This window comes from Ciconia boyciana, chromosome 10 (genome assembly GCF_034638445.1).
Source record: "Ciconia boyciana chromosome 10, ASM3463844v1, whole genome shotgun sequence".
NCBI classification, from domain to species: Eukaryota; Metazoa; Chordata; class Aves; order Ciconiiformes; family Ciconiidae; genus Ciconia; species Ciconia boyciana.
The window spans coordinates 41733281-41760959 of NC_132943.1; the positions used below are offsets into that span (position 1 = coordinate 41733281).

General features: G+C 45.8%; 1 long non-coding RNA gene across 5 annotated transcripts; it reads right to left on the minus strand.

Moving 5' to 3' along the window:
• LOC140657821 (uncharacterized) lies at positions 1 to 27679 on the minus strand. 5 transcript variants are annotated; one of them, XR_012044508.1, is made up of 11 exons: positions 25028 to 27679; positions 24005 to 24139; positions 23196 to 23334; positions 22841 to 23096; positions 22058 to 22183; positions 17900 to 17989; positions 15840 to 15970; positions 12211 to 12297; positions 9305 to 9481; positions 3357 to 3501; positions 1 to 286 (listed from the first exon to the last, which is right to left on the minus strand). It is a non-coding gene; the product is annotated as an uncharacterized lncRNA (long non-coding RNA). The 5 variants fall into 5 exon arrangements; XR_012044509.1 differs by lacking the exon at positions 1 to 286 and adding an exon at positions 15238 to 15297 and having other exon boundaries at positions 1856 to 3501; XR_012044511.1 differs by lacking the exons at positions 1 to 286; positions 3357 to 3501; positions 9305 to 9481 and adding exons at positions 9981 to 12100; positions 15238 to 15297.

Genomic DNA, 27679 nt, shown 5'->3' on the forward strand with positions numbered 1-27679 from the left:
TCTTTAATATTCTGAAAATAAACATGGGCTGCCAAATCAAACAGAATTAAAACACTGGCAGAAACAGGAGGGAAAAAGTTAGGTGAACCTTTTGATTTATATGCTGGCTGAAAGCCTCTCCCTAGAGATACCTTTCATTTAAGGCTTTTAACAGTTTGTCTCACCAAGTGAAGACAATAACAATAGTACTCACGTGTTGGGATTTTTGTGTTTCCCTTTGCCTTCCTGCTGGCACAGGACGCCACAACCCTCGCTCACGCTGGTGGTGGAGGATCAGTCTCTTGTGCTCAGAGAGGAGACAAAAAAAGAAGGAAAAGAGCAAAAAGCAACATTTCTAAGTCCAGATTGATCTAAGCACACGGAGTCTCCTCCACGTGGCTCTGTACCTCCGCTTAGACCCACGCAGGCAGCCTCTGCGCTCTCAGCAGAAGAGGATGCTCTCCTCTTCTCGTCTGTCATGAGGCTTTTGGAGAGGTGTAAAAATCCCTGCCTCGTGCTTTGCCACCCTCCACCACCCTGGTGCAGTGCAGAATGTCAAGTCCTTGTTTGAAAGCCCTAGTACCTTATGTACGAACTGCTTTTATAGCGCCTTATGGTTCAACTGCATTTTTAACTTCTTTTTCTTTCGAGATTAATGATTTTATTAAGTGGTTTATTTGCCTGGTACAAAATAGTCACCAAAAAAAAAAAAAAAAAGAAAAGAAAAACAATTCTTCCATTTATATATTTACTTTTAGGCCAGATGCTTCCAGTCTTGCAAAAGAACAGTTTAGACAGCTCGGGTGGGGACTATTTGCTGTTACGGCTTTGTGCAGCCCTGAGCACACGCAGGGACGTCCTGCCCGGTGGCTGGCAGGGCCACAGGACCAACACAAATCCTGCCCTCTGTCAACGAGGTGGAAGAGGTGACACGGCTTGATCATGGGGAGGACCAGGCAGTATCAGACAGCTACATAACTCCTTCAAACGAATGACAGCCAGGTAGATACCAAAAGGGAAAAGCAAAGTGTAGGAGGTGGATGGTGAGAGGCACGATTTGCCTGAGCAGGAGCAGGAGCATGGTGCTGCTGACGGTGCGATGACCATCTAAGCAAGGCAAGAAACCTTCCCTCAGTTCAGCCTCCACGGTCTAAGGGATTGGTAGCAGAGAGTAAGCTGTCCAGTGAGGCAGGGCATGAGCTAGGAGTGGGGTGACATGGATTTTCTGGGTCCCTACTTAGGACCAGCTTGCTAGACTAAGACTTGAGGAGGTGATGCTTGGCCCCTCACCGGCCCATTTTACCTTTTCTTTCAGCGAAGCTGGGGAGCTTTCTGCAGGGTTTGCTGTGGCCTGAGCTGAGCTCAGCTGGAGCCAAGCCACTGGAAGAAGCAAAGGTGTGACCTGGTTTAACATGAAAGTCCCAGGACAGTGTTTTTACAAGCCTTCCATCAGTTTGTAGGAAAACATGAGGAAAAGGCAGAGAGGAGTGACAGTAGGTCCTGGGCCGGCGCCAAGGACTGCTAGCATGCACCACACGTTCCTCCGGCCGTCTCCAAACGGACGCTGGAGGAGCTCAGGGGAACTCGGTCCTAGGAAGGCCATCGGGGTGGTACGTGCAAGCAAGGACACGCTTGCCTTAATGCCTTGGTGTTCGCCAGCATCCCTCTCAGGGCACAGAAAGGACAACAGCTCTGCTTCTCTCGAGCTAACCTAACCTGCATGAGTGCATCACCAGGGAGAAAAGACACCTGGGCATTTTTAATTTCTTTTATCTTGCAGCTAGGCTAAGTCCACCACAAGGGTGCAAGCACCAACTTAGACTGCAGGTTTTTGGAGCAGGACTGCCTCTTTGTCCTGCAGGTGGATTTCTGCACTGGCTTTGGGGTGATCCAGTACCCCCCACCAAACAGCAACTCCCCCTTTCCCTCCTGGGACAGAAAAGGAAACCACATATGGTGAGTGAAATTATACCCAAGGCCAAAACCAGCCTCATTACCAGAAGCACAAAGAAGAAACCAGCTTCACTGACAGCTTTGAGACATGCCTTTGCTAATTACCGTAAGGGAGAGTGACTACAGCCAGTGCCTCTAGCAGGCACCATGGTTTCTGAAAAGAGTGTGTATAAGTGCTGTATTTTTCAAATATATATATATTGTCTTGGTCAGCTATCTCTAGGGTCACTAAGTAATGCAGAAGTGAGGTATGTACTTTGTTATCTCCATGATTTCACTATCAGTATCAGCCTTTTCTTAATTTTCAGGTTGCTGCTGAAGTCTCCCGAGCCTGCACTGGGAGAGCCAGACACCAGCTGGGAGCTCCTGGACTAGCAGCCCCCGTTGGACCCAGGTCACAGAGATTGTTGACCAAGCGGCTCTGAGATAACACCCAGCTGACCTGGGCAGCTTAAGAATAACACACGCTTCCCCGAGCCCACGTGGCCTTGCTGCACCAGTCCTTAAACAACCGCCCGTCTGCATCTCTGGGGGCTCCCACCCTCCGGCGATAAGCCGGCCAGGGCTGGTGGATCAGGGCAGAGGTTTCTGGGCCAGCCCAGGAGAAAGGCTGCAAGTGCCCTTTGCATTTGCCCTTTGCTCTTGCTGCTACTTCTGACTAGTACTGGAAAGTGCTGGATGGTTTTTGGCCTGCCAAAGAGAAACAGCTTTCGCCTGAATTTTGCCCAAAGTTGCTCATTTTCATCTGCAGCCTGACGTGCAAAAAGCTCTCCTATTTCAGATGTGATTCTTCAGCATTTTCTTCAGCCCCTGAACCTCTCACACGATTGCGCTGGCACCGAAGCCAGAAAAGTTTAGTCATGGACTATGTCCCTCCTGTGCCAAGGAAGACAGAAATGAAAACAACCACATTCAAAGCCAGTCGATGGACTGAATCCCAGCCCAGAGCTAATGAGCTAGAGAAACATTTACCCTAGGAATTTACCCTAGGCAAGAGAGCATTAGCCACACGGCCACCTTCTCAGTTACACAAAAGGAACCTCCTAGTCCAAAAAAATTAAGCTTTCAATGAGTGAATAGGAAAAACCCACAAGGTGAGGACTTTGAAAAGAAGTTTGTGTTATCAAGTATTTCCCAAGCACGTGAGAGCTGAGCTCTGCCTCAGGGGAATGGAAACGATCCTCCCTCCCCACAGCAGCCAATGCTGGAGACCTCGTCTCTCCCTGCTCTCCCATCCCAGCCTTGCCACCACCTCTCGGGAAGCTGCGCTTCCATCTCTGGATGCAGCCCTTCCAAAACAAGATGAGTCAAACCTCGGGAAAATGGTGATGTTACCTTAAAAGTCGGGATTTTTAAAGAAAAATTTGTGTCATCTTTATTTCACTTACTCCCATGGTTTTTAGGGGTTTCATACTGAAGCTTACCTGTGAATCCTTCCCCAGGAGGACTGGAGACCCCCCGTGAGCCGGGATTTCAGGACAGACCCCAGACCTGTAAGCTCTATATTAAAGCTGGGCAGCGCCACAATCCTAGTGACTGCTATGGTTTTCACTCTCATTTTTTCTATTTCTGAAAGAAAAGAAATCAAAAAACAAAGCAAAAGAAAAACCCATCAAATGCTTCCCTTGTTTTTAAAGCAGAAATTCTAGTTTGGCTGCTGACACCATCTGAACCAATCTCTGCTGCAGTTAGCGCTCAAGAGGGTGCTGGAGTGGTCTGCCATGGAGCAAGGGCAGCCGAAATTCAGGCCTCCCTACACTATATCTCACTCCTCCGCCCTCCGGCTCCATGCCCAGCTTGGCCGGGTCGTTGTGCTGGAAGACATGGCTGCAAATGTCCATTGCATGAATCAGGGCAAGACTTTGCCCCTTTTTTTCTGCTGAAGAGCCACGCTGACTTTCTATAACGGGTGTGTATGCATCTGCACCTAGAGACACATAACATGTTAATCCATAGACTAACTTCAGTAATCAGGGTCAGATGTGCATGAATGACTCCACTGATTTTTTTTCTGGAACAAATATCCCTGTTCCTGATCCCTGATCTTAAAATAAGTGGAATAATAATGTGAAAGCAGCCACGTGCTCCGTATTGATCCTGACATCCCTGCTGCTGCTGCGGCTGCTTGCCTGCACCCTGCTAGCAGCAGCCCGACCTGGATTAGATCTGCATCTCTTCTGATTTGCTTGTATTTTGCTCCCACATTCAAGACAGGAGTAAATTAAGACCGTGCACCGTGCAAGAGAACGATGAAGCTTGGCGACTTGCTAGCTAGCTCTGGTTGAGTTGCACAGCCATGCCTGACACCCCGGTGGGAACATCTGCGTGGAAGCGTGACACGTAGCTTTGGCTGTGATGGTGCCAGATTTGGTTCTGAAACTAAGCTATGGAAGGAAGCTGTGGACTGGATGCAATTTTCATCAATTCTGTAGACAAACTGATTTTTGCAGACTTTCTTTGAAGGCCGTGAAGATCTCCACTGAGCCATGTGGAGGGTCAGACTCTAGGAGATGTTAAGAGGTGGGTGATTCAAAGCAGGCCACAGCAGGGCTGACAAACACATATGAAATGCCAAGCTGAGCTAGACTGCAGGGACAACCAGCGAAACTCCACGTGATGCATCACAAGAAAGACGACTTTTGCCAAAGAGCTCCAGAAAGCTGAGACAATGGGTCTGCAGGTACCGTCAAGGAGCTTTTGCGAAGAAAATACATGGGAGAGAAAATTCTGGAGAGATGAGGCGCTGGGCAAAGTCGTACTGGTGGAATGAATGTGGAGAGAAGTTAACTACAAAATAAGAGCCTGCATTGGTCAAATGGCTAAATTATGGGAAGCTTCCTACGGAAGGGCAAGCAATTCAAGTCCCTAGTCCTTAAATAGATAAAAATGCTCAGATACATTGGAAGCAACATCGGGACAAATGCTGTCCACAAGCTCTGGCAAGGCAGAGACTGCACGATTGATAGATAGTTGTGGGCAAGACACCCTGCCAGCTTCAAGGACATCTGGAAGGAACTAGTGTCCAGAGCTACTGCTAAACAAATATGCTATCTGGCTAAATATCTTATTTGTAAATACCTTCATGATACAATCGTGCTGCAGCCATCAAAAAAACCCAAGAGATAAAAATTGTGGTAACAGAACATGACTGGCACCTCAGGCTTCGGATAGGTTAGGTTGCCCAAAGCCTCAGGGCAGGGCTAAAAATGATGAGAGCAGTTAAAATTAAAATCAAAGAGAAACCTGCAATCTTGGGATCCCAAGCAGAGACAGAGGCTAGCTGCTCCTCTGGCCTTGATGGATCATTCCCAGGGTGAGGAGTCCCATGGTATATTTGGGTTTCCTCCACTGTCACCTACCAGTCATTTTTTCCACATTGCACGGATGGACCCTTGACTGCTCTCCACCATGGAAGAACACTCTTTTGCTGCTAAACTATGCAAATAAACTCCCAGTATAGGACTTTCAAAGTTCCCATTTTAATTTGTTGTGCTAACAACATACCCGAAACATTTAAGCCCTAGGGAATATCGGAGTGACACAAGCAGTAACAGACTAACCGGCGGAGGTCGGATCCCAGAGAACAGTAGTTTCTTTTCAAGAAAGATACCCTATTTAGGTTAAGTCAATTTATTGGCAGTTACAGTTAAATTAAGGGGATTTTATAGGGCGCAAAGTCCCCCGCTATTTGTCAGCTCTATGGCAAATAGTGCTGTTCTCCTTCCCTCGAGCACCATGGGGGCCGGCAGCGACGAGGGGCACGCTGCAGTCACTACCGTCCACTTGCTGATCTTGCCCCCGAGAGTAGTCCTCAGCCAGGAACAACATATGGGGATATTTCCATTTTAGGAAGTGAGCTGTTATTGCACTTCATCTGGCCAACACTGGTTTATGCAATTTGACACTGATGAGGGACAGAGCCCTTGCACAACACACTGTACTGTCTACGGTACTTTCAATTTTCAGAAGCTCGCTCTGTCTCCTTTGCACTCAGTGCTGGTTGCTTAGAGCAGTTACAAACAGAAAGGCAGATGCAAGGACTGATTTCAGAACAATCTTCTTCGTAGTTAGAGTGAACAATTATCGTGAAGATGTGAAATTCTGCTTTGAATCATTCACTAGCTGGTAAGTGACATGGCTTTGATCTGAGCTGCATAACATACCACCTAAGCAAGCAATCACAAGACACAGCACACAGAGAAACGGTCCCTCAACAAGGACACAAAAACCCTACCCATCCCACCGAAGGCCGAGCTAAATAACGCAACAGCAGGGGCATGTTTGAATGACAGCTGCAGCAGCTCTGGACTCAAAGATATATGAGCAAGGTAGACCATGTGCGTGACCAGTCCAGGCCAGCCCAGCCCCCTGCATCTTCACTTCATCAAGGAGGCAACCAGATAATTTTTGCCAGATATTCAGTTTATCGCACTTTTGCTTTGCAATGCTTGTGATGCTACCACGGGGCTGGGCAGAACTTGCTGCCTTGCAGAGCCCCCAGCCAGCTTTCCCGACCAAGGGTGCCGTGGCACGCAGCCCCGCTCTGGTCTGCTGCGTGGTCACAACCCCACACAGAGTTTCATCAGGGGAGTGAGGAAAGGGGGACTGTGACAAGGGTTTCTGCTTGCAGATATGACTCACCAAAACCTGGCTTCATGCTAACTGGCTTCATGGGCCCAGCTAACGTTAGACCAATAAACCAACCCCAAGGAGCAATGTATTTGGCAGAGCCTTCCTAACACACTGGATTAATTGCCACCCAGGGCTGCCCCAACGCCATCGGTGCTTGGCCACCCACCAGCATGTGCCTCCAAAGGAGGCAACTCTGTGAAGTGTGGTAGGAACGGGACATGTGATGCGATGAGACCATCAGAGAAGTATTGCTCTTCTTCCCCTCGACAGGGAAGGAAAGATTGCTCTGTCACCCAAAATGGTCCGGCAGAGGATGCGGCTTCCAGGACACTGGGACCACGAAGCATCTGAAGACTTCTCTATCACTTTACACACTGACGGGCAGGTAGCCATAACGAGCTCCAGAGCTCGTGTTTGGCCCCAGGCCTATAAGGAGGGAAGAATAAAGGGCTATAACCTTAGGTATCAGGGCTGTTTTGAGGTAGGACATACACACTTGGCCCAAAGCACACTCAAGACAGCCACTTTAATTTCTCCTTGAATACCTTAATGTGCAGAGCGGAAATATCTGGCTTTCAGCTGGGACAACACAGAGCACAGCTGGGGACCCTAGAGGAATCTGAGGCTTTCTGAACTTCTTTGAACACTTCCTTCTTTTTTTTTTTTCTCCCTTTTCTTTTTTTCCTAAAAAGTGTTTCTTTTTCCAGGGAGAGATATCAAGTTCATGATGTAATAACTGTGGTGAGGGCTGTACTTTAAGTAAATAGGGATGTGCAGTCACAGAAATATGAAAAGTGGTGGGAAAAGTATCTTTGTTAAAATTAGCCTCCTCTCACTCAGCATTGTAGAGAATTGATCTTTAAATCCAAACTCTGCCTTCAGATACACACAATATTAGCCAAAATTTGCAAGCATCATTTGTATGTACCCACATAATTGTGCCTGGCTTAAAACAATAAGTTTTACATGTTTTACTCTATTCTTGTACTGCATTAAAGCACGAGCCAGCTGCTCAGCAGCTGGGCTGGCTACTACCGACCCACAGAGGTACCAGGGAAGTGGGGTCACTTTATCCTGCCTTGGCAGTGAAGAGACCCATAAGAGGTGAATATATTTGCACTTCTAGGACTTCTCACAGATATAACAGAGTTTTTGCAATGTTACTGAAGACTTAGAAGTCTGCAGTTTCACAAACCAGGGGAGCCTCTACCTGTACTTCCCCGCCCAGAGTGGGACTCGGGATGTCCAGTGTCCCTGGACGCTCATTTTCTGTGCATCCACCCCAGCAGTGGCTGTTTTCTAAGATCAGGAGCCTAAAAAGAGCCTGGGCAAGCTCCTAATGCTCTTTACTTCTCTATGCACTGCGCTAGACTGAGCTGAGGCTATGGTTCAGTATTTCGGAACACTCTTTTGACACGCTATCTAGTGACTTGCTAAGAAAGTGCACCAAACTCCTTTGAAAAGAGAAATTAAGGTAATACAGCATCCTGCAAAAATCCTAGAAGTTAAACGCCCACCTAAGCTAGGCATGCAGGACGCTGTAGCTGATGGAAAGAGAGAAAGAAGCAGCCACACAGGGTGAGTCAGTCTATCCAAAGATAGGTGGGAGGGATGCATATTTGAGCCAGCCTGCCGTTCCCTTGGGAAGGCAAACCCCACTTTGCAATTTTTTACATTTTATCCCAACAATACAGTAATTTCCAAATGACTTTTGCCCTTTTTTGCAACATGTCCAATGTCTTTGGGAGCCTTCTGGAAGAAAGGGCCTCTATCCACGTAGGCCATGAGTCATCTGGAGGAAAGGGAAGCCCCTTGGACCTGGGGACATAACTGGTTCACAGGGCTGCTCCTAAATCTGAAAGAGCCGTAGGCGTCCGTGGGCACGGAAATCCACGCAGGGGCTGGGGGAGGGCTGGGAACAGTGATCAGTTAGGTCCCAAGTCAAACCAGGGCAAGATTTTTGCTCAGTGAGTCTGATGACCACGTCCGTTAGCCAAGGGAAGAATTTGACAGGAATGTCACCAGGATGACAGCCATGGAAACTGCTAGCAAAAGGCACAGAGCCAAAGGAGTGGAAAGAAGGGAGAGAGTCCCCACCAAGAACATCCCATGTACTATCTTCCCATCGGCAGTATTCATTGGACATTCAGCAGGCTGGGGCCAGCTCAGGTTTTCCCGATACGCCCCTTTTCATCCCTGAAGAATACCACAGGCTTCTCTGAATTCAGTCTCCCTTGGCAGAAATTATAAGTTCAGGTTACATGGAAATAGTGGGACTGAGGTTTCAGGGTACACAGAAGCTTGCACGCAGTATGTATTTTGCCAGGCTGACAGCCCACGCGCTGACACAGTGCCTGTGCTGAGGTATTTCAATTAGATACAAGACTTTGAGAGAAAGCCAAATTTGGTGAGGAGTGCTTTTTTTGCTAAAGTTCTCCCATTTCTGTCTAATTTTGCTGGAGGCCTGAAAAACCTGCAAGTGGCCTCTGCAAGGTCACTTCTGGACAGCGGGAGCAGGCAGGAAGCGGCAGGCAGCAGCGAGCATTACAGGAGTGCTCTGGGTTTGTGGCTACATGAAAAACATCTTTGCCAAGAGATGAGCACATCTCTCCATCACCGCCGGCAGTCCCCACACTGACAAGCAACTCAAGGCTACTGAGTGACAAGAGGTGGAGACACAAACCACAGGGCTGGGTGGGCGACATGAAATGAAATTTTCAGCTACAGCCATCTTCCTTACCCCTAGTTTCCCATCCTGGTGAAAAAACAAGGGTGTAGCAGCACCAGTAAATGGCTTCCCGGAATGTGTTGCATTAAGAGGGAGTGGTCCCTGCTGTTGGGTACAGACAGGATCCCTTGTGTGCAGCTCTCCGCATCAGCTAGGGCAGATGTGCATCTTGGTGGCACCGATCTGAAACTAGGACAGAGATACAGCTGGTGAAAACCTCGCAGAAAAGGGGAAGCCAGCCCAGTGGGTCAAGTCCTACCTGCTACCAAATAGACAGGGCAGACATCCCAAAGGCAGGCAGCAGCTCCTCCAGATAAGAACCTCACACGTATGACTCCCATATAAAATGTCTGGGGCATAAGTTTTCTGTAAGACAGGCGGTGTTTTGCATGCTGGCATTCTCTCAGTTATGCGAAGGGGAGGGTGGAAAGTCAGCTAAAAGCACTGGGCCATGTGCAAAAGAAAGTGATATCATGGATTTACCTCTGGGGAAGAAAACAACAAAGAACCAGCAGATTTTAGGAATGGAGGTTCCTTAGGTAAAGACAGCCCTGGCCAGCTGCCATCCCGTGTAAACCCTTGCACATCACCAGCGCCTCTTCCTCAGATTAAATACTTCGGACTCCATTCAGAAGTGATGAACCTAAGAAACAACTAAGAAGGTCTAGGACTTACGTATTGACTGACATTCACCTCTGTATGAAGCCACAGGTGCTACATAAGATATCTGCATACTCTCTCAAAAGGCTGCCAGGTGAAACTGGACAGACTTCAGGAAGAATCAATTTTTACCAGACGAAGTTCTTTTAAATTCACTGAGTTTTCCTACTGCCCAAATGAGAGAGCTTGTATGACCACAAGAACTGTCCAATGTAAGTTTTTATTACGTGATAAATATAAACAATGACAATTCATCTCATGTTACAAATGATTCTGCTACTGACATGCTAAAATGCTGTCACAAGTCTAGAGGACATCAAAGGTTTAAATATACTGGTTTGGGGTTTATTTCCTTTGATTCAAAAGTATATAAAAAAATAGGAGTTGTCCCTGGATACATTTGGGAGCACTGGAAAGATGTGGATAAGTGTCTTTATGCAATCCACTAGCATGAAGTAGTTCTTTCCGGTTCAAAGAGCAATCTCCAAAGTTAAAACTAGTGGTTTTATCAGGATAAATTCCTCTTGGCTTTGAACAGGAGCTCCAAAGAGACTGAAAGGTCTATTTACTCACGTCACTTGACCTCTTGTTTCTCCTGAGTTTTATTAACAGTATCCTGCTTCGATGGATTTGCTTTGAACAGCACATCAAAAGTGTTGTCAGTGTAGGAGTTAGAACTGTATTTGGTTGCAGGACCTTGTAACAAGAAACTTTTTTTTTTCCTAGAAAGCTCACAGAACGCTAAAAAAAAAATACATAAAGAGTGGAGCTGGCCTGGCCCAAACATTTGGTAGGTGAGACTTGAATGAAGCAGACCCCTAGCAAGCTGCATGCTATCATGCTATCTTAACAGACTACTTAGTCTAAGCCTGGGTAACTGTGACACAATGAAAGGCTGGAGGCTGGACTATATTTCTCATCTTGTAAACAAAATTAAAGGCGAACCCTTTCCTAAGATCTTTTACTTTCTTTTCTTTTACTTACTTACTGGAAGTTAAACTGGGAAAGCCTGAGGCAGGTTTTCTTGAATAAAGACGTAACTGTTTAAAAGGCGATTAGAACGCTCTGAAATCTGTAACCCCAAACGAATCGTGCTGCAGGGTAGTCTGTCTCCAGTCACCCTATATGTAAATCTGTCCTAAAGCACTAGCAGCACTGTGCATCTACTGAGTAACATGCCCTCTAATTCCTTACACAGGACTGTAGGCATGTCTCCAGAGCAGGCAGGAGTTGCAGTCTCTGCTTCAAGCCAGACTCCGCTGCACCAGATTTCTACTTCGGCATAACACAACTATTGCAACCGCTACCCTTGTGTTGCAATCTGACTAGCCAGTCCTCGCCGTTTCATCCAGTTTCATCCAGATGGAGTACAAAAGTTTGCTGGCAGTGAAACCAGGCTATCCTTTGGATGAACTGGAGTAGAGGCCATACATATGGTGCAAAGACGCACTTACCTACCTGAGTAGGACCATCAAACTGCAATAATCTGTTTAAGCACTTTATTACTCCCAAGTTTGGCTTTTAAGTTTGGAATAATCCTGGTAAGCGACTAACTCTGAGCAAATTCAAAAAGATGCATGTATTAACCATCACTCTTGGGATAACCTTCAGAAAATAAGAATTCTGGATGGGATGAAGCTGATGAGAAAACAATTTTGTGCAGGATTATATTGATTGATTTCCTCTGATGCTACAGCTGAAGATACCACACGTTTCAAGAGAGGGAAGAAAACTTCTGTTTCCTCAAGGGCACAGCAAAGTTTTAAACAATAGGACAGAGCGGTTGCTCCTGAAAGAGCTTTACAAGGCCTCTCATTACAAGAGGCTGGGATTTGGAGAAACCATCGGCAAAACAGAATGGGAAACACAGGTAGCACCTGCTGGAGGTCCTGCTGCTACGGCGTGGGAGTCTTGGGACCAGCATTCGTGGTTTCGTGTCTGATTCCCCGCACAACCCTTTGGAAAATAATTCCTGTCTCCATTCCCAAATTCCCCAGATGTAAACCACGAGGATTAACAATATCTCTCTTGGCTATTTTATGCCATTACACTAGGCAGGGACTCTCTTTGACTCCGTCTGTATAGCGTCCAACCTCAGGGTCAGTTGAAGTCCCTGGGTGCTGTTGTAATTCAGGTATATTTAATAACCTGGACAAAAGCGGTAATGTTAAATTACTGCAGGTTCTTATTGCCAGATCACAATGGATCACAAAATAGGTTTGCAAAGGGACTCTCGCACTAGTGAAATGAATACTTACTTATCTCTGCAAGAAGAATCACCGTCAGGTGGGCTGACAAGTGTAATTCTTGTGCACTGGAAAGCCCCAATATTTTTGTACAAGCTCCTAGACGGAATAAGGCAAATTAAATAAAAATCACACATTGTGGAAATTTACCCGTGAATTACTTAAAAAAATAATCAGAAAGATCAGTATGGTTTGCTTCAGTAATGCTGATTTTTTTCTGATAACATAAACACTCTCCTTTTCAATGAGGTAGAAATAGTTTGTTGCAGTAACAGTAAAAAATAGAACAGACTATTCATATACTATAAAAATAACAGTATAACATACTAAAGTCATATTCTAATAAAAAGATCTCCATCAAAAAGGCAAAGTAGCACATAAAAATGAAATGTTTTCATAGTGTCAAAACAAAAACTGTATTATCAAAGCCTAGGAAACCTACACGAGCCTAGGAAAACTAAGCTCTCTTTCTTGGCTGCAAATGAAACATCCAGACATTTTTATCACAAGCCTTTTGCCTTCACTTGAGCCAGACTCCTGATAACTGATTCAGCAGCACAGCCTGATCCTGCCTGTCCCAGAGAAGTCAACGAGACAGATGTTGATGGTCAGCTGCAAAACCGCGTGAGCAGAGCATGCCGCAGCCCGCCTCCGAGCACACACAGCTGCCTCGCGGGCAGCGGACGATTTGTACACGAGTGCCTGACAGCAGTGCTAAGTGGCCTTGCCTCATACGAGTGCTTCTTAAAGGCTTCAGGGATGATTAGGTCCATGGGACCCCATGCGCTCCATGGTGTACTAGGGCCCTGCTTCCTGCCTGGAGGCGAGCTCTTCCTAACCTCCAAAACATTCCTCACAGGGACAGCGTGAGTATCCCAAAAGAGAGTAATTCCACTGGCTTTGGGTCAGATTTGCAGAGAGCAAATGAAACCCAAGGCAAACCCTTGAGCATTTCATGGAAACATTCCCACTGGCTTCAGCAGGCTTTCATTTGGCTTTTCGGGCTACAGCCCAAAACACCACATTCTCCAGATAAGAGGTGAGTTTGAGCAACAAGATAACGTCTCTGAGATCCTGGGCTGCAGGCAGAGGCAGTCCTAGCACCTGAGCAAGGAGCTGGAAGGCACCCCTGCATGGCACACAAAGAAGGAGGTAATGTAGACAATTATGTTGTTTTTGCCTTTGTCATGCAAATACAGATCATCTCCCCAAGTGCTCCACAGCTTGAAACAGCTGTGCAGCTTCCTAAGGCAAAACCGCTGGAAGCCACTCCACCGTAATATTTCATAAAATACTACACCCTGGTCTGTTTTCTTGCATATTTATGTATATTATTTGTTTGCCCTACACACTGTACACTGCAGAAGTATTTTCTATTTCCTGGCAATCCTGGAAATCATTAATGACCTCAGAGCATAACAGATGGTCTTGCCCTGCTTGTAAAAAAAGAAATAGGAGCAAAATTTGCAACACCTGTTCAGAGTCCTATGGCCAGCTCTGCTAGTGAGAGCCCAGCGGTCCAGAGGGACCCAGCTGCTCAGCGTACGCGCAGCCTGTCCCAAGGCATGCTGTGGGCTGAGACGCAACCTTCAGGGACCTCCCTCTCTGAGCAGAGATTGCCCCATGTTTTTTGCAAAAGTGCCTGGCTAATTTGTGATGTGCAGCAACGCTGTTTAGACATATGTTGGGGAAGCTGCTGTGTTCCTCTCCGGCTCAGGCAATGGATTTGCGTGAAGTTCAGGGTTGCTTCACGCTTTGACTGGTACAACACGTGCTGTGCTTTCACACTTGGACAATTTAGAGTCAAATCCTGTCTTCTTGACCCCGATGCAACTGCTGCGATAGGAAACCTAAAGGGGAAGAATTGGCTGATCCTGAGCAGAGAGAGGAGGACTTGTGCTCATTCTCTCTCATTAAAAGGGATATCACAGGAGCAGCTACAGCCAGGACCAGGCACGCTAGCAGACGTACGCAAGCATAAGAAGGAACAGCCTCTGCTTTAGGGAGCTTACAATCCAAACAGCTAAAGAGAAAAGTACTATCCCATTTAATTGCTGGAGAATTGAGGCAGAGAGGAGTTTAAAAGGCAGGCTTAAAGTCACGTGGAAAAAACCTCTGGCAGAGCAATGACCTAAACTCACTGTCCTGAAAGAAACCCAGCGTCCCGTCCCAGCCCTTCATGCTATCTCTGCATGAACCCCAGCAGAACTCCTTCACCGGATCTGTCCTGCTAAAGGTGCCAGCAATGCTGGGGAAACATTTTCCTGCTGGAGAAGAAAATAAAGGGTGGGGTGAGATGAGACTGACTACAAGGGAATTGGGGATTATCATCATCATTGTGGGGTTTCAGACTTTTTTTTGGTCTCTCTCCATTTTCAGCTTTGCAGATAGAGGAGAAACTACAGCTATCACCACTGAAAGTTTTCCCTGGCACTTTGACTGTTGCCCTGACTCTGACCCCTCTTAGAAGCAGAGCTGGGAAGAGAGAGGAGCCAGCAGCTGCGAGCAGCACGGCCATGCAGCTTCCTGAGCTGCAGCCTGACAGCAGGCAGGGGCTAAGTGCCTCTCTCTCTCTGTACGACTGATAGAGGACCTGGCTGACAAGGATGCAGTCATCCTCCGTCCTAACTCCTAGAGCAGATGAGCTCCTTTTCACCTCATCAGAACCCTTCTTAGAGAGCCAGCTCCATTTGAGAAGGCACCTAAAAGCAGCTAAAGGAGCCTGGCCTTCAGCACCCACATCTGACCAATCCTCCTCTTTCTTTTAGGATTTTAAGTTTGCAACAGCCCCTTTATTTCTATTTCTCATTTCTTTTGTAAGCAGTACGTTTCTTGGGGCAACGGACCATCCCTTTGACCTTGCTCACCTAACACTGGGGGTGGTGGGTGCTATCACTGCGCAAATAACTCAAGGAATTTCACAACAGAGCCAATGCCTGCTCCCCCAGACACAGTCCTGCAAGACAGCAGCGCCTGCCAGAGTTGCTGGTTGTTAGGATTGCCGTAACATTTTAAGGCCTCACCACAGAGCTCTCTTACCTCAGGGATGTCACATGTATTCAATCATCTCCCAGTAGCCACCCCCAGTTCTCCCAACAGCTGCACAGAGAGGAAAATACCCACAGCCATGAGTCAAACAGGAATAACAGTTCAAAGATCCCAAAGTCTAATTTTCTCTGTCATTTGGGGCTTTTTCCCAAGCCTGCTGACTGCCTGGGACTCTTCCCACTGACCTAAAAGGTCAGGGATTAGGCAAATGCAACTAGGCAGGGACTGCAGCCCCACGAACTGCTGAAAAGCATCTGTCTGCAAGGTGAACATCTTGGGGCAGGGTGGACTGGACTAGCTCCTCTGAAAATGTTCCCTTTTAAATTAGTTCCTCTCACATTGCTCCTTCTGCCTCTTGCTCTCACCAGTCGGTCTGTGAATAGAGTCTGTTACCGACATACCGAAACCTGCTTGCTAGTACAGGGTGCAGACCTGCGCCTGTTTCACTGCCAGGGGCCTGAGCCCACCCCTCCTATTGAACACAGCTGAGCTGGCAGGAAGGGAGCTTGCTCAGGCACGGTCACCCCATCGGCCCCTGACATGCTCCTCACCACCATCAAATACAGCAGCAGTGCCTCAACCTGCTCACTCACCTCCTTTACTCCAGGGAGCAGCCTCTGCCTCTGGTGCAGCAGGCAGGCAGGCTGGCCCAGCAGCCCCTCGAACTCCTAGGGTCACCTCTGGTTCTGTAAAACCAGCTCCTTTCTTCAAGACCGAGGATTTCCTAAAAGGGAGGAGCAGAAGAGCAAAGAGGTTAAATTCTGGTTTTGGTTAACTCCATCCCTCCTGCCTGCAGTCAGGGCTGAGCTTCCCCCTGGCTTTGCAGAGCAGATCCTGGCAGTCCCTGCCCTACACTGGGGTCTTTGCTCACCACATGCCACAGGGTTAACTTCTGCTCTCCCTCTCCTACCCACCTTTTGGACAACACTGCACAACCTAGTCCTCCACCATGGCATTAAACTTCTTTGGGAGTCTGCGTTAAAAAGAACCTCAGAGGAGGTTTTTGGTAGTGGCTTGGTTTTATTGTTTGCTTTGGGGATTTTTTTGGTGGTGTGTTTCGCTTATTTGTTTGTTTCCAACAGGAAAAGCCCTCTCACAGCCTTTCACTGGTGATGCTTATTCTAGCATGGTCCACTCAGAAAGCCAACCCAGGGCAGACGAGCAAAAGAGATAAAAGTAAGAAGCCGGATCCAAGTGGCAGGTCCTGTGGAGCATGGGGATCTCACACAAGGAGCCGCGGGGAGGTCAGCTCTTGATTAGATGGGAGCCTGCCTTCAGCAATGACATTAAAGACCGTCCTCAAGAGAGGTGATTTCAGCTCCTGGCTCTGACACAGGCCTCCTGTCTGACTTGGCCAACTCACTTAATCCTTCTCCCTTTCTCCAATGGCAGCAGCATTTCTTTTGCTCTGTCTTGTCTATATATATCACAAGTTTTTTGGAGGAAAGGTAGGATTAGCCATGTGCTTTCTGGGCTTTGCTGAACCATGGCTGTGATTTCCCAGATCTGCTAGGTATGATCCTAATGTCTGCCTTGCTGGCAAACTGTGAACGCCCCTTCAGCCCAAAGAGGATCCTGGCTCTGCTTAGGTTTTTTTTTAAAACCAATTAATTATTACAGACATGTCCCATCTATTAGCACATCATTAGTCAATATATCACAAATCCAGCAGCTTTTTTTTGCTGTTTCAGGCCCCTCTCCAAGAGTCTGTTCTAATTGTTGATGACTACTTCGCCTATATTCTTGTGATGTGCTTTTCTTGCTGTGTGTTTTTGGATGCAGTTTTCTCCTACTCACCTCATGAAAAATCTTGTTTTGTCAGAAAAAGAAAATGCGTTTTTATTAGAAAGGAATTTATCTCTGTCAGGGAAGGGTTTTTTTCAGGTCCAGGATAAGTTTCCTAGTTAGAGAGAAAGAGCACAGCCCAGCATATGCAGTGCTACCCTGAGGAGCAGCAGACTAAATTTTGATGAATGCATCTAATGAGACAGTGCAGCACTTTAAAGAAGTCTTTCCAGACCCCACAAAGGGTTGGGATCAACTAGGGTATTGACTCTTAGGAGTGCCATTCTCTCTGTCCCCATCCTCATTTGGGAGAAAAACAAACCCTTCCAGGAATATTTCCGAGATGTCTATTGTTATCATGATATATAAAAACTGTTCTAGAGGCAGAACACCATTTGGTGTTGATCAGCCTTGATTATAACAGTGTAATCAAGGTACCGTTGCCACTGCTCTGAGCCAAAGGGTGCACCCTCTCTGCAGAGCAACCATTAGCATCCCTTCAATAGGAGATGATGGCCGTCATGCTCGGACTTGGGCAGCAAAGGGAATTCAAGCAGCTGTGAGGAGGAGTTCAGCTCTGTCTTCTCATTCTCTCATCTGTGGCTGCTGCTCTGGTTTCACAGGGCCAACCTGGCCCAGAGCAGCCACAGTGTAAGGTGTATACGGGAGGCCTGTTTCACAGCCAGTTTTCCCCACCTGCCTGTTGCATCTCCCCTTTATGTTACATTTCAAGCAGGATGCCTGGAGCCTTGGCCTCAGTTTCTTTATCCCAGCTGTGAGAAGGAAAGACGAGGATCTTGTTGAGAAGTGTGGCCTTACACCAAGCAAATCCTGCATCTTTCTCTTTGGAAAGAGATATTTGGCTCACCAGTTTTCAAGCAGTTGCTCGCTCTCCTAGTTTTTCAGCTTTCTCCTCCACTTCAGTGTTAAATAGCTCATGGTTAATTTCAGCTGTGACCTAAAAAAGGAACTACATTCATTCTTTTTGTATTTCTTTCCCTGCTCCTGAGCCAGCAGGCAAAGCTTTATGAGCTGATATTTTTCCCTCCCACCTCCCTCATGCCCTGAAGTTTGCAATAAGCATTTGCCTCAGGATCTGACACACTCAGCCCACAAGAGGTGCTTGGTCTCTTATGCTATGCGCATGATGCTGTCCAGGTCTGCACACTGCGATTCCCAAGAAGAGTGAAGCCAAGAATTGCATCTCAGCTGCTGATAGGCAATCAGTTCCCATCAGCTTTCCAGGGCACATCCCCAGAGAGTGATTCAGGGCTTGAAAACTGATGCCAAAAGCCAAGGGCTCAAGACAGACAGGAAACAGCACAGTTTCTATTTAACAGAGAGAACACTCCTGAGACAGGCTAGGATGAGGAGGAGGAGGGAAGGGCCTTTCCAAGACTCTACCGTGGAAAGGAGGAACCCTTGGTGTTAACAGGGTTGCCTTTTGTCTCCTTCCCCCTTGATTTCTGCAGGTCCTTTTAACAGAGATGAACATAAGCGACAGACAACAGAGCTGAAGGCTCTGCTCTCTGCTGGTTTTGCTGCCCTCATATTTCTCTTTCCATCACCATAATCCCAAGGAAATCCAGATTAGCACCTCTTCAGCGATGTATATACTTATAACAGGACCCTTGAGACACAATGCTGCTTCTGCTGTAAAAGCAAATGTAAGCTTAAGAACAGTTAGTTCTATTGACTAGAAGGGAGTAACAGCACTTATTTTTGTTCGCTGGCAATATCTAACCCTTTAAATGATATCAGATGGGCATGAGTCAACAACCTAGCCTTGAATAATGTGCCGCTCAGACTGCCTATAAATAGATTTTCCTTTCTCTCTTTCATATAAAGCTAGCTCCTACGACAGCTATGCACGGCCAAGGGGTCTGTTGGGGACAGACAGACACACGCCTGGAACAAGGGGGTATTGAAGTAGCTGCATTCCCTCTAATCTCTTCCTGCCAGAGGGGCCACTAAAAATACAGTAGCCACCAAGTTGCTTTAGCTCTCATTATGGCTGGGTGGTGCAGGAGCAGAGAACAGCAGCCAAATTCTTCATATCTGCTTAGTCTCGGCTGAAAAAAAACTCCAAAGCAGATGATAATTAAGCCTTTAATATTTCCAATACATGTAAAATATGGCTATTTTTACCACACAGACACGCAGAGCCAGGAACACACACTGCACACAGACAGGGAGCGGCAGCTCTATTCTGCCTGCTTAAACAGCTGGAGTCTTTACAGTGGTACATCTGGGAGATGGAGAACTTAAATAAAGGTTGGCTTTCATGGGGTTTTCACTCAAACGTCAGTGTTTTGCCAAGCCAGGTGATATTAAGGATATTGAATTACTTTAATCAGCTACAGGAAAAAGCTGTATTACCTCTTTTTGAGGGTCCATGGCATTTTCTAGTTGGGACTCAAGGAACAGGCCCCAGGAGCAGTGAAGTTGAAGTTCAGCCTTTCTCCAAGAACTGGACCCAGTCAAACATGCCTAGTGGCCCTCTGGGCTACCTAGCAGCAAGGAAGTAACATAGCAGCGTACCCCGCTGGCTGTCATTCCTCAAGCCAATGGAGAAGACAACCATAGGCAGCTGAGTCAGCCTGGGGTGAATTCTGGTGGGAGTCTGGACCACAGGTTGTAGATACCACACCCACTGAACTGGGGAATAACCCACTGAATACTATACCCACTAGTGACCCAAATTCTGTATCTAACTCTACAGCCTAATGACAGAGATTTCAGGGCCAGGGTTGCTGCTGGTGATAATTTTAGCAGAAACCTGTTTCCCCTAAGACCAATGTCACGATCTCCACTTTAGAGCAGAGGCCATTCACAAAAAGTCCTGATACTTCAAGGCCAAGCTTCATTTAACTCAAGATGACACATTCACCTATCCAAAAAGTTCATCAACTTTTGTTCATATTCTTTTTTATATCTGTTTTATAGGATAAACAGAGGCAGGAACATTCAGGCAACTTCTTAAGAGCTCTCTGCTCCCATGTTGTGTGCTGAAACGAATGGGGAAAGCTTTATGTTCATCTGAGGTCTCTCGTTGGGATTTTCTTTCTTGCCTCTAAAGAGAATTCAGGATGGTGAATGCCGAAATCTTGGCTGCATCAGTGGGAGTTTACAAAACTCCTGTTGTTGCTCTAACCCTGAGCCATGGAAATCGAGATCATTCACCACTAATTTCAAGAGAAGTGGAGTTCACAGGATAAGTGCTTTGGAAAAATCCCATCTTACATCTCACAGCTGCTAAGGGTTTATGAAAATCTTGTCCCCCACTGCAGGCCATACGTAAGAGATGAGAAGTTTGGAAAAATGCCCCATGAAACCTGGGAACGATAAGGAGGAGACTGAGATCATGCAAATAAGTTAGAAACTGTCTAGTCCTCATCACATGTTAGAAAGTAACAAAGGTCTAGCTCACACCATGGTGCGCGGCAGAGAATAGAAACCGTCAGGGGATTAACAGGACGTGATTTTGCAACATGCAACAAAAAAATCCCAAGTGAGCCAGCAGAAATCAATCTTTGTGTCAAATACTGTATGTACCGGGGCAGGGTGACCAACTCAGCTGGGAGTCTACGTTTGGTGACTGAGTCATCTCTCTCAATCTGTTGAATGGGACCCAAAGGTTTTCCCACTTAGTTTGACAGGTACACACATATAACAACTCTGATTGCAAGGCAAATTTCCTTCTATTGCAGCTCAGGCAGGGCCAGGTGGCACCACAGAATATTAATCAGTTACAATTTATAGTCGGCGGGATTTAAAGAGGTATGGCCGTATTTCTTTACATTTGTGCTTTTTTCCTGCCCGCAGACTGAGTCTGAAAGGCATTTAAGATTTTCTCCATCAGCCAAAGATTTCAGCAAGTATCTGACAGACCTGCACAACGGTGAATGGCAGCTCAGTGAAATCCAGCTCTTGGAGGGCTGTGCATATGCCATACAATCAATTCATCCATCCACAGTAGATCTGAGCCTTCCGCACAAGAAGTAGACTCATTGCTGCCTGAATAGGCTGGGAAGTCCCAGAGCAAACAGCAGCTGCTCTAGGAAGGGGAGGCCCCACGTTACTGGAGGTCATCTGGTCCAGCACATAAGGGATTACAGAAGCAGCCAAGAAATCTCCAGGGAGGTGTGGTTGGCACAAAATTTCTCGCTCTTGTCAGCCCTAAGAACAGAGCTGAAGTGAATGAGCATAGTTTGCTCACGCAATAATGTAATGTAACATCGTTCGTGCAATAACAGTGCTCTGAGACACTGTGAATAGCACATGTACTCCCACCCGCACCAGATTATCCCACCCTGCTATAGGATAGTCTCTCTCTGCAATTCAGTGCTACATTCTTGTCCTCTACACTTAGCTACTTTCCACTACAGCCTCCACACTAGGCACTGCACGTCCTTCAGTTATAAATTCAGAGACTAAGGCCAGAAGGAAGCATCACATTACCTCAACCAAACACTGGTTTTAATCCAATTATCCTTCATCAAGCCTATCTTTTGATCTTATTCTAAAGTCCACAAGGGCTGAAGAACCTACCATTTGGTGAAAAGTAAAAAAGCTATACACAGTCCAAAGAGTCAAACACAAAAGAAAAGTCAGTAGAAATTTCTGCTTGTTTTACTCCAGAGCTAAATCTCCATCCTTCCAGAATATTATAAACACACAATTACTTTGGAAGCTGGTAATGACTGACTCCGAGATCCACAGACAATCACAGACCTAAATAAAGGCAAGGCAACATGTCTTTCAAGTACCTAAGCAAAGGAGAAAGACCAAAGGAAGAAGCAGGAGGCACGCCTACATAAGGAGGAAGACAGACAGAGCTTTTGCGGCACAGAGCCTGCTGAAGAGAGTTGGAGATTTCGGACAAGGAGACTGTTTGTTTCTTTTGAGATCATAGCAACAGGACATCACATACATGGCGTGAAGTAAATCATGATTTTTCCAAGGAACACCTCTCTCCAAATAATATAATCAATTTCTCCTCTTAATGGAAAAAAAAAAAACAAACCTGTATGAACCTGCCAGGCCAGAGGGACAACACTATCCTCATCCAGCACATCTTCTGTTTTTCCAAAAGCATTTCCCAGCTTTAATTCCAAGGTGGTGAGTCCTCTCATCCAGATCGTTGAGCAGCCTATTCATGAGATACATAAATCACAGATAAGGAGGTGACCTCGCTAGTTTTTGGAAACAATACAAAACCAATGTTTGTTTGTTTTCAGCTGCTTCCTCCAGGCCATCTGCATGGCTGCTGCTGGGCACTGATCTGCCGGTTTCTGACCCGTTTTCAGCTCAGCTACAAGCCATTCTCCCACAGCAGCTCTGCAGGTAGCAGTTACCGTTGCTCTCGTCTCCCTTACCTGTTACAGTCCAGCAACCCCCCCAAGCCTAGATTAAGGAGGGCGAATTCAAGAGCCTGGGAACTCTCCTCCAGTCGTTGGCTGGCTTCAGTTTCAGGCACAGATCGTTGGAAAGCATCCCAGGCTACTTCCCATCTTGTAAGAAGGAATGCATTTCTACTCTTTGACCATCTCTTTTCCCAGCAGAGCACAACTGAAGATAGTTACACCATTGTATATCTGGATTGCAAGAAACTGAAACACTTCAAACACTTCAAACCCTGTGTGTTACTTGTATAACACACAGAAAACATGGCCTTCTCCAACACTATCAGCAGTGTTGGGAAGTAGGGAAATAATTGCTCCATGAAAGTGTTTTGTCCTACTAATTAGCTTCTTCATTGATCGGCAATTTCAACACTGGCTCAAAAGAAACAAAAGCAGAGACTAACCATAGAACCAAAGATGAGTTGGTGTAAGCTGGCACTATTTCATTGCTATCGGTCTTTCTCTACTGATTACTGAGGGTCTCTGGGTTGAATCCAGTTAACGGCTAGCGTATCCAGGGAACATGAGGTGTCACCAGCTATCCTGAAGTGGGCCGATAGCAGAAGACTTCCCAACACGAAGAACAAAGTCACTATCAACAACAGTCACACTCCTGTATATTTCTGTTCGCATTCCTCCTCTTTTCCAGCTTCTTTTGGCCTTGCAAACAGGAAAAAATAAGTCTTATAGCCATCACATTCTTTTTCTATTGTATCATTTCAACTAGTTTACTTCAAGGGCTTCTTTGGAAATACTTACAAAGGTGTAATTCCCATTACATACTAAGCTGCTGTGACCCTGCTATGTGGGAAAACTGAGAGTCACATCAATCAGAAGCTTAATTGAACTCCTCCGCTCAGCCTGGAAATACACACTCTCCTAGGTGTATCTGTGATATCTGAAAAATTTTAAGGCAAAGACATAGTGGTAAAAAAGCATGTAAGAACCTGGAGACAAATAGACTCAAATAGTTCCTGGGTTGAAAATTGCTGGAGGGCAGAAGAGTGTAAGTGTCCTGGTTTCAGCTGGGATAGAGTTAATTTTCTTTATAGTGGCTGGTATGGGGCTGTGTTTTGGATTTGTGCTGAAAACAGTGTTGATAACACAGAGATGTTTTAGTTGTTGCTGCACTGGTCAGGTGCAGAAGCAGCTGGGAGGGGGCACAGCCAGGATCGTTGATCCAAACTGACCAAAGGGCTATTCCACACCATACGGCGTCATGCTCGGTATATAAAGCTGGGGGAGAAGAAGGAAGGGGGACGTTCGGAGTGATGGCGTTTGTCTTCCCAAGTCACCGTTACGCGTGATGGAGCCCTACTTTCCTGGGGATGGCTGAACACCTGCCTGCCCATGGGAAGGAGTGAAGGAATTCCTTGCTTTGCTTGCATGCGCGGCTTTTGCTTTCCCTATCAAACTGTCTTTCTCTCAACCCTCAAGTTTTCTTACTTTTGCTCTTCCGATTCTCTCCCCCATCCCACCGGGGAGGAGTGAGCGAGCGGCTGCGTGGGGCTTGGTTGCCGGCTGGGGCTAAACCACAACAGTAAGGGGGAAATATCACATTTACCAACCTTGAACTTCATATTTCCCAGGCATCCACTCATGGCCGCAGCTGCAGACATGATGCTGCACAAGACCGACCCTTGGGGCCATCTTAATCTCATCAGAGCTGTTCCGCTATTCTTATCAGAGTGGTATCATCACATCTACAAGTAACGGTATTATATCCGATTTTAAGAAGAACAGTTAAAAACATTGTCAATAATTTTATAGGAGACAAAGACTGGGGAGAGGTAAATTATAATAAGAACAGGTCACCAATACACCACATGATGAATTATTCCATACACTGGTGTTCAGCAGCAATAGAGATACACAGCAACAGAAACAGGGTGAAGCTCTTCATCCCGAGACAGTATGCCTACTAAGTGGTGCCTCTGGTTTCATTACTATTATGTGACTTTTCCTTTTGCTATTTAGAAGTGATTTAAAACACGGAAAAGTTAGTGGCAAATGAATCGGTCAGGCCTGTACAGATATGCTGTCCAGTGTCTTTCCAAAGATTCTGATGTCTGTGGAAGCAGAGGGGGAGTTTTTCTTTAAATTAACTCTCAAGGGGCTATAGTTTTTCCAAAGTTGAAGACTATAATAAGATGAAGGAGGGTGTTAAAAAGATGAAGGTATTTGAGAGCACTAGAATTTTTTTTAAATTTCTGAAAAAATTCAACAGAAGCAAAAACTTTATATTTCATTTTACAAACATATTCCCACTTGGTAATTAAGAAATGATGCCAACGAAGTCAAGCATGAGTGATGTGTTGCAAACTCAGGGCCATGCACACAGTTTACTGTTTCTTTGCTCCCTGATACTTAAGAAAGGAAAGGGGCATGCCACAATGTTGTTTTAAGTGCACACTGAACAGACGTTGCTCTCTAGTTGATTTGTTTGATACACAGGATGGTTGTGAATCAATTGTAGAAGTAGCAATTAGGCACTGGAAAGTGCATACAATTAACATTCACAATTTAACATCCCTAAAGCGATGCAATCTTAACAATACACTTAAATTCAACAATATTAGTTTGATTCTTACCTCATCTTCCATCCAAATCCAATAAATACATAGTTTAGTGGAGTAAGCCCGGATGATTATATCAAAAAGAGACTTCAAAAAGTTTTTGGTTGAGGGTTTCCATACTGTATCCAGATGCTTTCACGACTTCATAAACATGACAAAACTCTGCATCCAGCCTAATCTCTGAATGCCCTGTTCTTAACAAAATAAAAACTTTGAGGAAAGCATCTTCTTAAAGAAAATATTGATTGTTCTTGTAATATAAACAGCAGCTTTTTTTTGTTTTGAGTTTCAAAACTTCAGGTTCTGAAAAAACAGCATAGACATTTCTCAGTACAGAAAAAAGTATTTTTCTAACTAAACATAATGATAAGAATGTGTTCAGAAAAGCCAGAAACATTTAGAAGGACTTTTTAACAGCTGCAGTTGCTTTGGGAAGCCAATTCTTTTGAGCCCATTTGTTCATAAACACAGCCACTTGTCACAAACTCTCCATCCTCATTCTTGTATTCAAATGATTTTGAAAAAAACCTGTATGGTATCAATTTCAATGTATCCTTTACTAATTTAGGTACAATCAGGGAAAAAAAAAGCCAACACTTTTGAGTGTACAAAAATAACTGCAGCAAGCACAAACATTACAGGAGCAGGTTGAAATGACCGACTACGTTGCTATTAAAGATAAATTATTTTAAAAGGGGAAGGCAGGGTTCAGTTGTAAAGAACTTAAGAAGTCTAAGATGAAAACTGTCTCTCTGGGTGGGAAAGAGCTCGATCAGGAACTCATCCTTTAACTTTCATCCAAAGCATCACTCCAGTAGGATGCTCAAACTTATGTCTAACCTTAAACAGTGTCATTGGGCCCAAGACCTCCTCTCTGCCCTGAGGTATGTGCTCAGACGTCTTGTTAAACTCAAAGGAAAGCTTCACGATGGGAACTTCTCCTACCACCCTGCCAGCCAGCTGACTCTGCCCCAGACCTTTACAGCATCCATGTTCAGCCCCTTCACCGTGCTTCAGGTGTGGCCACGTGAAAGCTCAGCATTAACACTGGACAATACCTAGTGACTGCAGGCACCTTTTTTTTTGGCTCAGGAACCAGCCTTGTTATTTGGTCTGCTCTTATTCAGCATTCCCATTGCCTGTGCAAGGCCAGGGAAGAAGTGTGTTAGCTCTTCCTGTAGCGTTACTCAGTCGTTGGTGTCTGAGTCATGGCTGGTTTGGGACTATGGTCTGTGTGTGATTAGTCACTGGAATTTGGTGGGAGGCTATATTTAATAGCACCCTTCACTCCAGAGAAACAGGGAGCCAGAGAATCTTTAAGGACCACAGATGCATTATAAACTCTTTCCACAACCGCAGAAATGTAGCCAGCAAGAAGACAGCCAAATTAGCAAAAAAGCATATATGTAGGCGGGAGGGCCGTACTGTTCTACCCCTATTCTGTAACGTGAGCAGAGTTTTAGCCACGCATCACTTCTCCTGGCCAGCATCTAACAGTGGCACTGCTGCCCTCTCGCTGTGGGACCACTTACAAGAGACCCTGCAAGCAGTGGACATCCTCACTGCGCTTGGTGCCAGACATACCGGTATGAGACACGATCAGATCAGCATCTGAACTGGATGCAGAATACGTGCCGTTCAGCTGAAGCTCTCGCTGCTCACTGCTCTGTCTCCAAAACACAATATAAACGGAGAGACTCCTACCTCAGTGCTTTGGAGAATTAAATAAAAAGGCAAAGAAAGCAAGAAGAAGTAAAGAGCGTGCTGTCAGGATAATGTCAGGACAATGTCAGGACTAAACATCAAAACAGAAAAAAGTCTAAAAATATCACAATCATGAAAGTGTGTATCGCTAGGAAGGGATAGAAGTCACATGTACATGGGCTCTACTTGCTCTTCCAGCACAGCTGAGATCTGAAGCATCTTTGCTTCCCTTTCTCCCTGACCTCCAGCAAACAGTTTTGCTAAACAAGTAAGGGTCTTGTAGTGAACTCAACTAATGCCAAATCTCTGCTTTCCTCTAGCGCTGTCACCAGCTTCCCCCACGTCATTCCAAGCTAAACAAATCAGGATTATTGTCTGTTCACGATCCAGTTTTCCCATCTGAAAGAGGAGGATAACTGTTATAACTTTTTGCTCCACAGGGGCCACTGAAGACGTAGCTATTAATACTTAGAGATGCTCAGATGTAAGACAGAGACTGGCCCTCAGCCAACAGTTACCACAGTCAAAGGAAGATTTCAGTAGAGTTCAGGGGACTCAGCGCTTTTAGATCTAAACATGAGAAAGAGATTGGCATCAGCAGTGACACATCATAGTAGCTTGATGTCACAGAAGAGACAGCTCCCAGTGATGAAGCTTGTTCAATATTTTAAACAAATGGGAAATGTGTTTAGTCTGTAACTGATTACTTTGCTTATTCGGATGCATTTGATGTTTGGCCACACACTGCAAATATGGTCAGCTGGCCCAGTTCCAACCAAGGAAAAGAGATCACAGCACCATAACCAAAAGTGCATTACATAGGACTGAATAATATATCCACACCATAATTAAAATCCCACAATTTAAACTGTGGAGCCAATGTTTTATGGTGGCTAGGACAAACATGATACATGTTCCCCATTTTCAAGTACTGCAATGTTTCAGGATACATGGGAAAGCAGA